At 47.1% G+C, this 14,479-nt stretch overlaps 1 protein-coding gene across 3 annotated transcripts in view; it reads left to right on the top strand.

The window, feature by feature from the left end:
- The first annotated feature begins 7,886 nt into the window (after nucleotides 1–7,886).
- The window catches only part of VWA3B (von Willebrand factor A domain containing 3B), a 139,132-nt gene continuing 132,539 nt past the window's right edge, over nucleotides 7,887–14,479 (top strand). The window contains exon 1 of one of the 3 annotated variants that reach the window (XM_045005257.1): nucleotides 7,887–7,919. The gene's annotated coding sequence lies outside the window, so the exon portion shown is untranslated. The other 2 variants (XM_045005261.1, XM_045005247.1) reach the window with 2 other exon arrangements.

Genomic DNA, 14,479 nt, shown 5'->3' with positions numbered 1-14,479 from the left:
TAATCTTTTTCATCTGCCCCTCAGTCTTCTTTTCTGAAGACTAAATTTGCCCAGTTTTTTAAACTTTTCTTCAGGTCAGGTTTTTTTGACGACATTGTCATACACAGCTTCTCTGTATCCGTTCACAACCAATGCTGCCAGTGTGTATTTCAATGTCCTTGACAACACGGCCTCAACCTGCAGAATTGTAGCTTTATTGGTTCCCCAAAGTGAATCAGTTGGTTTCCATGTTTCAGACTTTGGACTACAGCTCTTGTTTCCCAATGCCTAGTATGTTCTGAATCTTTGCACCCCAGAGAACACAGTTTAATTCCTTTGTTTCCTTGGAATGGTGAAATATTAACTTTATTTTATTCTGTTTTACTGTTAACAAGTTACTGGGTATGTTACCATTGCTGAAGCACATTCTTTAAGTCTCGGGCCCTTTCTGACACACAAACAATCCAAACTGTCACTACCTATTATCATTTATGCCATGGATACCCCTACTTGAATCCAATTTTCCCTCTATTTATTTGCATGTGGATGTGAATGAGTGACCGTCAGAGCTTAACATTTAAAACTTACTAAATATGCTCAATTTATCTCACTCCCATTCTCTCCCCCTCATTTTCTACTCCTACTGTAATTCATCTAAATGCTCCTTCCTTCCTTCCTTCCCTCTCCCTCCTTTCTCTCCATTGACTAAGTCTCCTTCCTCATTTGTTCTATATCTTGCATTCATTATGGGCTCATCTTCATCACTTGCTCTCTCTTTCACTGTCTCATTACCTTTCCCTCCATCTCTCACCCCCCATTCTAGTACTATTGATTTGCTTACGGTAGAGCCTACAATGTGCTAAGCATTTTCCAGACCTTCAAGCAGGGACATTCCTTGCTCTGGGTTGCTCACAGCCTAAGGGCAGATGGATAGGTAGACACAGGGTAGGGGAAGGGGAAAAACAAGTAGGGAATTTTATATCAGTCATCTAGGCTCACCCTGTGTGTGAGACATAGAGATGGACAGAATAGACACAGAGGAAGAGAGAGAGATGATAACGAGAGAGATGACTCATTACTTTGACTGTCCTCAGTGGAGGGATGGGGAGCCCAATGCCACTTCCCTCTTTCCCCAGTTGAGAACCAAAAGCACCAGGAGTGGTTGGGGGAAGGAACTGTCCCGGAGTCCCCCTGTCCCCTCCATGAACTGGTTGTGGCTGGAGTGACTAAGTGAACGGGAGTGGCATGGGGTGGAGGAAGAACATAATGTTGGACCCCCTTCTCTGTTTGATCAGGTGGCCAGGAAGAATCTCTATACACCTCTTAACTCAGATGTCTCCTGCTGAGTGATGGGACTGTCTCCAATGCAGCTAACCTTTATCTGCGTGTGGTGCGCACCAGCAAGGGGCATGGCTGTGCAAGCATGTAGCTCAGAAGGAACAGTGCCTGGTTCATCTGCAATATATCTTTCCTGATTAGAGCTGAACTAATACTTGCTTGTTCAGTTTGTGCCAAAACAAAATATCTGAGGGAAAAAATGGGGTTCAATTTGAACAGATACCATTTTTATTATTTTTTTTGTTGAATTAAAAATTTGAAAAATATGAATTTTGAATTGACCAAAATGTTTTGGGTTGATTCAAAACAATTTTTTTCAAACTTTTCATTTTGATTCTGCCCTTTTTGTGATTTTTTTTAAATTTGCCAAATTTGAAAACAAAATACCTTTTTGAAATAAAAAAATGTAAATGAAATGTTTCAAAGTGAAAAAGTTGAAACAAAATGTTTTAAAAAAGCAAAAAAACATTTAGAGTTAAAAAGCCAGGGTTATTTTTGGCCCAAACTATTTGTCAAGTTTGACCAAAATTTGTGAATAGTTTCTGAGTTTTGAAAAATGTATTTTTCAGCAAAAACTCTGTTTTCTGAAATAATTGAATAATTTTGCCCAGCTCTAGTTCTGAGGCCAATCACATCATGGGACAAATGGGAAAAAATATTCAGTGAGTAGCAGGGAATGGCACATCTATTGTTATAGCACAGGGATTCTCAAACTGGCGGTCGTCGCGAGGTTATTACATGGGGAGTCGTGAGCTGTCAGCCTCACCCCAAACCCCGTTTTGCCTCCAGTATTTATAATGGTGTTAAATATATTAAAAAGTATTTTTAATTTATAAGGGGGGGGTCACACTCAGAGGCTTGCTATGTGAAAGGGATCACCAGTACAAAAGTCTGAGAACCACTATATATAGCAGACCCTTTCATAATATGGGGAGATGGATCTGTCAGCCATTTTCCTTGTGGTAGCATGTATGTTACAACAGAACACTTCCCAAAAGAGGGCGGTATATTATGATTATGTATATGTTAATGCCTGGGAATTTAGAACTCTTTTTTTCCAGGAAGTTCTTGATGAGAGAGGACTGTCTATGTGAGGAAGGAATAAAGCTTGACTACTGCATTATTTTGGTTCTCTCTTTATGCTCACACACTGAAAAATGTATTATTTCGGTGCTAAGACAGGCTTTAGGATAATATTTTTAAACTATCACTAGAAATAACTTATAAAGTAAACACAGAATGGATGCTGCTGTAATGTATCCTGGCTGCTTTCTCAGCCTTACTGTATGCAATCTGTTCTTGTGAGTGTATGTGTCTGAGTCAACAGGAAGTGTGACACTGCACAGTGCCTTGCAGGATGTGTCAACATTCAACTTCCTGTTGAAGCTCACCTTTTCATAGCATAGTAATTAGTAGACAGTGTCTGAAGTTTTGTTATACAAGAATTTGTTTCTTTAATTCATAAAATAGTAATGGCCTGATATTTGTGCCATGTGCCATGCTTGGCATACATAAAGCATTATACTATATGCTAAGTCCTGATTTCTTTACTTAAAATATTGGCAGAGAAATTGCTAAAGAACAAAATAAGAATTTTTTGAAATTTTGGGAGCAGGGAAGAAAGTGGAGTATCCTTTCACTGTGGTTGAAAAATATTCTTCCCTAAAAAAGAAAAAAGCAAACAGCTACAGGAAAAAAGCAGTCTATGCCAAGTTTTAGTTATACAAAAATATGCTAAAAAATGTGGGTTGGAAAATAAAACATTAACAAATCTGGAGAAACTAAAGTTATGGTTGCTAGTGCAGCCTTAACTCTGCCCCTTAGGTGCATGCATTATAATACATTTTTGAATTATAAGATAAATGATTTTGCCATTGATATTATAAACACTCTTTCTACAGGACTCCTGCCTTGTTCAGTGCACAGGTCGGATGAGTCAGTTCAATATTTATTTTTATCCTCTCTGTTCAATGAATGAACCCGTTTCACTCACTGCCCACCATTTTGAGCTTTGCTTCATTCACTAGACAGCATCTGGGGAACCCTTTCCTTGAGAGGAGACTGGAAGAGCTTGGCTTGTTTAGTCTTGCAAAATGGAGGTTGAGAGGGGATATTGATTGCTTTCTATAAATGCATTGTGGGGTAAATACCAGGAATGGTGAAGAGTTATTTAAGCTAAAGGACAATGTTGGCACAAGAACAAATTGATATAAACTAACCAAGAACAAAGTCAGGCTGCTGGATGTTAGATTTCTAACCATCAGAGGAGTGAGGTTTTGGAATAGTCTCCCAGTAAGAGTTATGGGGGCAAATACTAAATTAGTGTCAAGAGAGAGATGGACAAATTTATGACAATTATATGACAGGGTTGCTTGTGATAGTAGGGGGCAGGGCTCAACAACCCTGGGGCTTACTTCCCGTTTATGTTTTATGTACCCAAAAACTTATGCTTCAGGGTTTCAGCTGGCCACCTGCAGGGGTGAGGAAAGGATTTTTTTATCTCCTTCCTCTGAAGCATCAGGTATGGCCACAGCTGGAGATGGGACATTGGACAGGGAGGGCCAGGACTCTGAGGCGGCTCTGAGCATTCCTTCTCTGAGGTGCTGAACTGACTCTTTCTTGTTCATATGCTCAAGGTCTAACTGATTACCATTTGTAGGATCAAAAAGGAATTTTCCCTCAAGTCAGATTGCAAGTGACCTTGGTTTTTTTCACCTTCTTCTGCAGTATGTGGGTGTGGGTCATTTGCCAGGATTATCTGGGTATATCTCACATAATCATGTTGCTGCCTTTGTGGAGGCCTCAGGCATTAGTGCACCTCAGTCCTTCCTATTTTCTGCCTCTGACATATAATAGTCTAGTCTCCTGTGGCTGTAATGCTTTGGTCTAATTTTGGTTGTTGGTTTAGAGTGTGAGTGCTGGATGGTGTTAGTGGTCTGTGATATACAGGAGGTTGCTAGATGATTTGGTGATACCTTCTGGCCGTAGATTTTATGACACTATGACTCATTCTCTGTACAAGTTCAATGGTGTACTGTGAATGAAGCAGGGATGTGCAGTGAATTAGGACATGTTCATGTTTGTTTGGTGTGCAGTGAATGTCTTTTTTGCTGGTCTTAGAAAGTTTTACCTAGGAATTGACAGCCAGAATCTCCCAGTTGATCTTAACTGTCCCCATGGAACACAGGGTTAGCTCAAGTTAGCATCCCACCAGGCAGTACCCCCAGAACTCTGTCACCGTGTTGTAAAAGCCTTGCAAGTTCAAGGTAGATGAGGTAATATCTTTTATTGGACCAACTTCTGTAGGTGGAGGGTACAAACTTCCACCAAGAGAAGGTGGTCCAATGAAAGGTATTACCTCACCTCTCTTTTCTCTCTCATATCCTGACTACAACAACATTGCAAGCTCAAAGCATGCTCTTTTTTGTTTAGTGTAGCCATGTCCAAAATTTAGGGGTTTTGGCAGCCTACAAGTATGAAAAATTAAAGCACATTTAAATGTTTACTTAAACTTTTTTCTATCCCGCAATCACTGTATGTATAGCTATGTAGGTGTAACCCACACACCTGCTGGGTGTGGGGTTCTGTCCCATCTAGTGGCACTGAGACCACTTAGAGAGAGAGATTAATGTCTGCTCTACAGCCTTAGCTAATAAGCATATGGTTTTTAGCTCATACAGTAGAGGCTCCTGTCTTTAGCTTCAGAGGTCCAAGGTTCGATCCCGCCTGTTGATGACCGGGATCCGTCAGTGTTACATAGGCATGATTGTAGTTATGACTACTTTTTGGTATAATGCAGGGAAAATTACCTCAATAAACTTTCATTTTACGTCTTTGAAGAGAGACATTACTGAAGGCTGCAAAAGCAAAGCAGAGGAATGGGCAGAATGTGTTTTTGTGCTTCTAGATCAGTGGTGGGCAACCTGCGGCCCGCATGCAGCCCATCAGGGTAATCTGATTGCGGGCCACGAGACATTTTGCTGGCCTTGACCATTCACAGGCACGGCCCCCCCGCAACTCCCAGTGGCCGTGGTTCGTGGTTCTAGCATGTCCCTGCAGCCTGCCACTTCCCACAGCTCCTATTGGCTAGGAATGGCAGACTGCGACCACAGGAGCTGCGGGGGGGCCATGCCTGTGAATGGTCAACGTCAGCAAAATGTCTCCTGGCCTGCAATTAGATTACCCTGATGGGCTGCATGCGACCTGCGAGCTTCAGGTTGCCCATCACTGCTCTAGATCAATCGGAGGTTGCACTTTCAAGAATAATAAAGAATGGCTGAAGCGGAAACAAAATTTTTTCCACTGAAAAACCTTATACTATGGTAATCCCAGTGCCTAAAATAATCCACAGAACATTCGGTACTTATTTCTTTTATTGACATAAGGGGAAACTTTTTGATGGCTGAGCACCTTTTCTGCCCCCTGGGGAACAGTTGTGTCATCAAGAATGACTTAGCATGTTCAGTCTAGTCTTTAAATTCTCAATTCCAAATATATGAAGAGAAATATAAACATAGTTTCCAGCTAAGAAACTGGTAGTGTATATATTTGAACTGTACACTTTATAAGGAGCTTTTCTTTTCCATCTTTGTTTACTAAGCAACCATGGCAGGGGTAACAAAAGCTACAGTGCCTTTGTTGGCTTTTATATTTATATATATTAAAGTGTACGTGCTTGTGGCCCTTTTGTTCCTGGACTGTGTAGTGTATCATCAGATCTTACCACACTTTAATGTGTTACTAAGTAAATAAATGTGTTTCTAATACTAGTGAGAAAGTGGGTGAGGTAATATCTTTTATTGGACCTGCTTCTGTTGGTGAGAGAGAAACTTTCGAGCCACATGGAGCTCTTCTTCCTCTGTGCGGCTCAAAAGCTTGTCTCTCTCACCAACAGCAGTTGGTCCAATAAAAGATAATACCTCACCCACCTTTAGGGATGGTAAGTTATATGGGTCTGTGGTGCCCAGGCTCCAGCAAATTCAGGCTCGGGGAGCCCGGCTCCACGAATGTTCGGGGCCGGGTCTCCTCTCTAGCTCCGCCCTGCCACCCCCACGTCCCTCCCCTGGACCGTCCCCCGGTCCCGCCTGCCACCCCTGTGTGCCCCCCCCAGAGCGTCCCTCAGCCTTGCCTGACGCACCCCATGTGCCTTCCCCGAATGCCCCTGCCTGCCCTGGGCAGCAGGTGGCTGCGCCCTTCAGCTCTGTGCTCCCTCACCATCTGCTGCTGGCTACAAGGGAGCAGCGCCAGGGGCTGGCTGAGGTGGCTGCTATGCCTGTGGAGGGAGAAGGGGAGGAGGCACATAGCAGCCCCCCAGGCAGGTGACTCCAAGGGGAGGGGCTTATCCTGGCTGGACCACCTGAGCAGCAGCCTGGGGGGCTTGGGTGACTGTCATGCTGGGGGGGTAGGGGAGGGGCCCCCACTCCTGGAGCTTGCTGCTGCCAGTGGGGAAAGGGCTGGGCAAAGTCCTCCTCTCTGGGCCCCCACCCCAGTCCTGGGGCAGCCTGCCTGCTGTATCCCAAACTCCTTATCCCTGGCCCAGCTCCATGTCTTGTACCCCAATCCCCTGTCCCAGCTCAGAGCCCGCACTCAGCAGCCAAACTCCCTTCCAGAGCCTGCACCCCCTCCCTTACCCAAATTCTCTCACAGAGCCAGGGGCGGCTCCAAGCCCCAGCACGCCAAGCGCGTGCTTGGGGCGGCATGCCGCGGGGGGCGCTCTGCCGGTCGCCGGGAGGGCGGTAGGCGGCTCTGGTGGACCCCTTGCAGACGTGCCTGCGGAGGGTCCCCTGGTCCCGCGGCTTTGGTGGAGCATCCACAGGCACACCTGCGGGAGGTCCACCGGAGCCGCGGGACCGGCGACAGCAGAGCGCCCCCCGCGGCGTGCTGCCGTGCTTGGGGTGGCGAAATGGCTAGAGCCGCCACTGCACAGAGCCTGCACAGGGGTGGGGGGAGGGGGGGCAGGACTTGGACCCCTTCTGCGCACCACCAAAAATTATACAAACCTGCCGCCCTCCCCCCACCTTGTCTCTCTAATATCCTGAGACCGCCATGGCTACAGCTGCACTGACACTAATACAGTCAGCGACGATGACTCGTGCCGGGAGCGTGGAAGGACGGGTGGGAAGCAAATTCAGTTTAACCTGGACCCCCCAATAAAAGAAAGCTCTTCCCAGAGCTGCTGTTAAATTCCCTGGTGCTTTTCGAACCGTCTAACCAAGAACTATTCGTCTTGCCGGCGATACGCGAGCAACGAACCAGCTGAAACGCGGCGCACCGCGTCCTGTCAATCACCAGCGCTTGTTGGAAGTCAGCTCGAGCAAGCGAAATACATCAGGGCACCCGGCTAGCCCCGTAAACACGCCCCCAGGCTTGCACACGGACGGTCCCATTGCACGGAGAGAGGGTCACCCGCAGGCACTGGGTTACCCCGCTCCCCGGGCACGGGGCTGGGGGCGTGGCGCTAGCCCGGGGCCTGCGCTTGCATCAGCACCCCCCGCCCTTGGCCCCGCCTTAGCAACCCAGCTGTCTCCAGCGTCAACAATGGGGCGGCCGCGCCGTAGAACCCGCCGCGTTCGTCACAATGGGACTGGAGCGGCGGGAGCCAGGTGAGGGGAGCCAGCGGGGGGCCGGCAGGGGGCGCCGCTGTGGCCGGGATGGAATGTCACGTTTCCACGTGGTGAGCGGAGCTGCCGCGCCAGCCAGCCCTGAGGGGTTGACCCCGCATCTCCTCGCCCCCCGCCCACCCTGCAGCTGGAGCCCGCTCCCTCATCCCAGCACAGGGGGGCCGCTCCCAGGCGCCCCAGCGAGTTAAATGTGCATTGTCATTATTTCCCCCACGAATACCCCTAAAGCCCCAGGCCCCTGAGCGCCATTGCTGGGCAACCCTTAAAACACCCAGGTTCCTGTGGAAGGAGAGAGGTGAGGATAGGATAGTGTAGCCACAGTCATGTCTGGTTTGCAATGGGTGGTGTGTGCTCAGAAAATCAAGCTCTGGAACCATAAATTCCCTTCCCCCCAGGACTTGTGTTTTCATTCCCTCCTGCATTATTATTTGCTGTATTTCATGATCCATCTGTTACTTCAGTTTTGTGGCTTTTACTCTTCTGCATGGCTGTCGACTTCTAAAAATGTCCTAAGTAGCTTGCTGTACTCCCCAAGGCATGAGTAGGTGTCAGATCTTTGACAACCTTTTTTGTGTTCTCCCTCTCCTCATAATCCTCCAACCCCTTCCAGATCTCATCCTCTCCCCAAATGAAACAGCCTTCTACCTTAGCCCTCTGAATACATGTTCCATGCCAAGGTTTCACACTTTTGCAGGGCTCTCATCAGTTCTATTCCAATCTTGAAATCCACCAGGCTGTGTTCTTGTATTTATAAAATAATCTAGTTTTCCCAGCACAGATTAAAAACTCAAGATGCACAGTAACTGAGGGTGCAGGAGACCTTTATTGGCAGAGTGAAAGGATAATGGTGAACTTTAACTGAATTTAAAAAAATCTGTTTTGGTTCAGAATTTGGGCTTAAGGTTAGCTGGTTGCCTATCCTTAGATTTGAGGTTAATTTGATATTTATATTGATGTCATTTCATATTCTTGTCAAAATGTCTTTGTGTAGGAAACTTTTTTTTTCCTTTTCTTAAAATGCATTTCACATACAGATGCTGTTCAGCTGGGGTGAGCAGGAGTGGCATTTATATTATAAAATGAAGGAAAATCTATAGTCAAACTCTGGGCAGCTGCAAAAATGAGATGGCTTCTGGGATCCACAACTTAATTGCAGAAAACTGTTCAAAATACTGCTCAGTTTAGTTGTTTACATGACACTGCTATGATAACGAACCTTTTAGTTTGTCTGTTTCTGCTTAGAAATCACACAGGTAGCTGCTACCTGCAGACACATCTCCTTTGGTTGCCCAATAAAAGGTATTCTCTTTGGAGGTTATATGGACAATTAAACCCTGCTAATAATGATTAATTTTATTAAGCTAAAATAAAATTATTCTGTAAATATAGTACATATGTTATAGACATAGCACATATTATCAGGTTGCAAAGAGGACTCCTTGCTTTTTTTCTTACCAGAGCCCCTAAGAACCAGGGTGGATTTGATTTAAACCATGATTTAAATCACTAGTCAGGAAATCATGGATTTCTACATAAAAGTGCATTCTTGTTGGTTGTTATAACCTTAATACATATTCTTCACAACTCAGAGATAGATGTAGGTTTCATTTTTAGAAGGTACACACTATACATTTTTAAAGTGATTTATTTTGAAAACTTTTCAGATTAGTTTTACAGCTATATCAGAAAATGAATGATTGATTGGTTATTTCATTTACCAAAAATAATTGAAGCAGATATTTATGAAGTCCAATGGGAGGTGAAGTATCTCCAGTTCAACAGGTTAATATTAATATTTGGAGGATTTTCTTGCCATGCTGTATTAGGAAGAGAACATCATCAGCAGGACCGGCTCTAGGCACCAGCAAAGCAAGCACGTGCGTGGGGTGGCACATTTCCAGGGGTGGCATTCTGGCCGACGTCTTCAAAAATTCTAACATCAAGCCCCAGTTCTCCTTGGGCAGCAAAGTGCCCACCAACTGCCTGGATGAGGCGGGCAGCAGCCCTCGGGGCTACTACTACAAAGTATGCCTGACCCCGGAGTCTGCCAAGGGCGACTTCATGTTCCTAAAGCCCCACAGCCCGAGTCTCCCGAGGAACAAGAAAGCCGCCGAGAACTTACCAGGGCCAGGAAGGAAGCCCCGAGCGGCCAATAACACCGTCAGTGCCGCCAGCCAGGTAACCCTGCGCTGTAGTACAGCCGGTGGGGCTCAGTGAGATGTACCGGGAGAGAGTGCCATGAAATACCCCTTCAAGGGTTAGCATGGCTTTCCCCCTTCTTCTCTCCCTCCCCCGCCCCCTTGGAAACGAATCTGAGCTGGGAGAAATCCTTTCATTCAGGCACAACTTTTTAAAGATAACTACCTGACCCTTTGATCAAGTGCAGGGTTTCTCAGACAAGGGTCGCCGCTTGTGTAGGGAAAGCCCCTAGCGGGCTGGGCCGGTGTGTTTACCTGCCCCGTCTGCAGGTCCAGCCGATCGCGGCTCCCACTGGCCGTGGATTGCTGCTCCGGGCCAATGGGAGCTGCTGGAAGTGGCGGCCAGTAAGTCCCTCGGCCCACGCTGCTTCCAGCAGCTTTGTCAGCAGTAAAACAGCTGTCTCCCTGCATTTTGTTCAAGGCTACAGAAATAGGCTTCAGGGTACTCAGCATGTGTTCAACATTTCTCTTAAGCCCAATGTTGAGAACTTTGGCTGTGACAGTGCCATCTATTTTTTCACAATTTTGTTCACAAATCGTCATCAGATTAGGTCAGTTCTTGATATAGTGCTCAAAACAGTCTACTACTGAGTTCCATTACACGTCTTGTGGGGAGAGTTAGCCTGGTTCTCCTACTTTTTTCAGAGCAGCTGCTGCAAAGTGGTTGTTACGGAAGTATTTTGCAATTTCAACAACATTTGCCTTTATTTCTGGAACACTGAAGTCTTTGGTTAGGAAGTGCATCAAATGAGCACTGCAACCATATGTTATTAGCTTGGGACTCTCTTCACTCTCTTCTAAATAATTTCTTCTCATCCTGGATACATTTGTAGCATTGTCCGACATTTGAATTTGACATTTGACATTTTCAGTTTGTTATAGCTTTTACTGCTACTTCTTGTAAGTATTCTGCTGTGTGTGCATTTCCCGATGTATCATTTGTTTCTATAAGGAAGACATTCCCTTCTTCTGTTGTCACACCAGCACATACAACAGGATCATTGTGGACATTGCTCCCACCAGGGGCGGCTCTAGGGATTTTGCCGCCCCAAGCACGGCAGGCAGGCTGCCTCCGGCGGTTTGCCTGCGGAAGGTCCATCGAAGCTGCGGCACGCCTGCAGGAGGTCCATCGAAGCCGCGGGACCAGCGGACCCTCCGCAGGCAAGCCGCCGAAGGCAGCCTGCCTGCCGCCCTCGCGGCGCCGGCAGAGCGCCCCCCGCAGCTTGCTGCCCCAAGCACGCGCTTGGCGTGCTGGGGCCTGGAGCCGCCCCTGGCTCCCACCCATCAAGACTCAGGTTAACAATTTTACCCGCTAGACCTTTGCACACTGCTCAACTTCTCTTTCATACACTTTATCCAGCAATTTGCCTGCAACATCTCCTCTGTTGGGTGGACTGTATCCTGGTCTTAATGACTGAACCATGTTAATGAAGTGTGGGTTCTCAATCATACGGAAAGGAGAATTTTTTGCATAAACAAACCAGGCAATTTTCCCATCAATTACCTCTTTTTGTAATCTGCTGGTTCTTATCACAAACTTATCTAGGGTTGTTTCTGGATGATGGAGATTTTTTTTTCTTTTTGCTACAGGTGATAGATATACTGTGGCTATGTGACATACACGATGTGACTGAAACACTATCATTGGCAGATAATGCTGAAACTATAGAAATGATGGTGATCTTGAAGGTGGATAGTCTTCAGAATCCTGTATGTTGAGGATGGATTCTCCTAAACAAAATAAGTCAATGCAGTTATTTAATTATTATTACCATACTGCTCAGTTAGTATCACTCATTGCATTCACTGACACTCAGTACTACTTTAAAGGTGAAATTGTAAAAGGAAGATTTGCCTATTTCAGATATTTATTTTTTATTACAACTGCATCTAAAATGATAGTACCATAGAGTAACAACTATATTTTTTGCTCAAACATGAGAATTCAAGAATAGTCCAGAAGGAAGACAGTCAGTCCTTAAGAAAGAAGTATGAAATAAAAAAGTTTAGCCACCTGAAGATCCTGCATGTTCTGACATGTTCCTTTCATCATCTTCAACGCATCTTCCTCCTGAGAAGGAACACATCTCATGATGATGTTTCATTCGGGCAACCAGGCCTTTCATTTTTTTGTTGCACTGTTTGCATTTTGCACGCAGGCCTGTCTTACCCACAGGTAGAGGAACTTTATGAAAATATTTCCAAACTGGGTCTCTTTTACGGCCTACTGCCATTATAGGTTTTCCCTTCTAGTGAGAGAATGGCATGATAGATCTCAAATCAATGAAGGTTACACTCAGAAAGACCGCAAGACTTCTGGAATATGCTCTTAATCAGTTTCACTTTTGTTTCTACTGCCTGTCCCTCCCTTCTCACATTTATCTCCAGACTTTTTCTCCTTGTCCAGATCTATTCTGCCTCCAACAATCTTCTATTCATTGAACTTTTTGAAATTTTGCACTTTTAGAGAGAGGTAAGGGATTGACTTTGTGTACACAAATTTGCAGAGGGACAATAGGGTTGAGGTCTGTTATTTCTTACCTCTGTATTTATTTATTTTTATTTAAAAACATTTTTGCTGTTAACAAGCGTGTTATCTCTGGAGACAGAAATCCACAGTTTGAGAACTGCAAAACTAAGCGTCTCTGATGGTATCTTCTAGACCAGGGGTCAGCAACCTACGGCACGCGTGCCAACGGTGGCACGAGAGCCAATTTTTAATGGCACGCTGAGGTCCCAGCCGCCGGGCCTACTCAGCCTGCCGCCAGCCTGGCTGAACGGAACCGCAGACTGGCAGTGGGCTGAGCGGGCCGGCGGCTGAGACCCCGTCTGGCAAGGGGCCAGCAGCTGGAACCGAAACCCAGCCGGAACCCAGAGCCGGCCGATGCTGGGGTGCAGCACGCGGTGCACTCCCAGCTGGGGGGGGAGGGGCTGCTGGCTGCTGGAACTCTCCTGCAGGCTGGTGCTGGCGGCCGAAGCAGCAGACAGTCAGGCAAGTGAAAGGGGCCGGCAGGAGGCACGGTGGAGGTGTCCGCGTCCCAGCCTATCCTGCTGCCCCTCTCTCGCCACTGTGGCTGGACACCAGAGCACTGCAGGCACGTGCCATCCCTGCGGCCCCTGGGGGAAGGGAGTGGCAGGCCAGAGGGTCTTCTGCAGGGCCGGCTCCAGCGTTTTTGCCGCCCAGAGCAGCAAAAAAAAAAAAAAAAAAGCCGCGATCGCGATCTGCGGCAGTTCTACCGCCGCCGCTTCAGTCTTCAGCGGCTGGTCCTTCCCTCAGTGAGGGACCCGCCACCGAAGAGCTGGACGTGCCCCGCCCTCCGTTGGCCTCTCCAAGCACCTGCTTGCTGGGCTGGTGCCTAGAGCTGGCCCTGGTCTTCTGCCGCTGCCCCCCATTTGCCTGCAGATGCAGTGCCCCCACACTGCTGGCCCACAGCTCCCTTGGTAGAAACAGGAACAGCATGGGGCAGGGACCCATCCACCATCCAGGTAACCCGGCCACAACCGGGACTGTCCCAGGCCAGCCTCAAGTCCCTATCCCCCCGGGACTTTCCCCTACACCCCCCAACCTCCTGCCCTGAACCCCTCACGCCACCCAACCCTGACTCCTACACCCCCCATGCTCCCAGCCCTGACTCCTGCACCATCCACATCCCCACCCCCTGCCCTGATCCCCCCGCACCCTAACCCCTTGCTCTGAGTGCTCCCCCACACACATCCAGCCCCTGAGCTCCTCCCCCCACCCCCGAGGGGGGTTGTAATACGACAGTACCTGTAAGAAATTTAAGTTACTTTTACCCCTGCCGGAACCCCAGACCAGAAGTGGACTGAGCGGGGCCAGTGGCAGGCTGAGAGGCTCAGCCCGCTGCCGGTCTGGGGTTCCAGCCACCAGCCCCCCTGCCAGCCGGTATCCAGACTTCCAGCCCCGCTCAGCCCACTGCTGGCCTGGGTACCGGCAGCCAGCCCGGGGCTCTGCTCCTGGCCTCAGCCACTCCCTGCTGTGATGCACATTGGAAAACTCAGCAAGGAAAAGGATCACACTAAACTGATAAGATCAGCATTTTAATTTTATTTTAAATGAAGCTTCTTAAATATTTTAAAAACCTTATTTACTTTAAATACAACAATAGTTTATTTATATACTATAGACTTATAGAGAGAGACCTTCTAAAAGCATTAAAATGTATTACTGGCATGCGAAACCTTAAATCAGAGTGAATAAATGAAGACTTGGCACATCACTTCTGAAAGGTTGCTGACCCCTGATTTAGGTTAATCTTTCTATCTATCCAATGGGACTCAGTGTTCAGTCTAGAACAGGAGTCGGCAACCTTTCAGAAGTGATGT

Source organism: Mauremys mutica, chromosome 1 (genome assembly GCF_020497125.1).
Source record: "Mauremys mutica isolate MM-2020 ecotype Southern chromosome 1, ASM2049712v1, whole genome shotgun sequence".
Classification (NCBI taxonomy): Eukaryota; Metazoa; Chordata; order Testudines; family Geoemydidae; genus Mauremys; species Mauremys mutica.
Note: the sequence above shows the minus strand (reverse complement) of the source record. Positions and strands in the feature narration are given on the sequence as shown.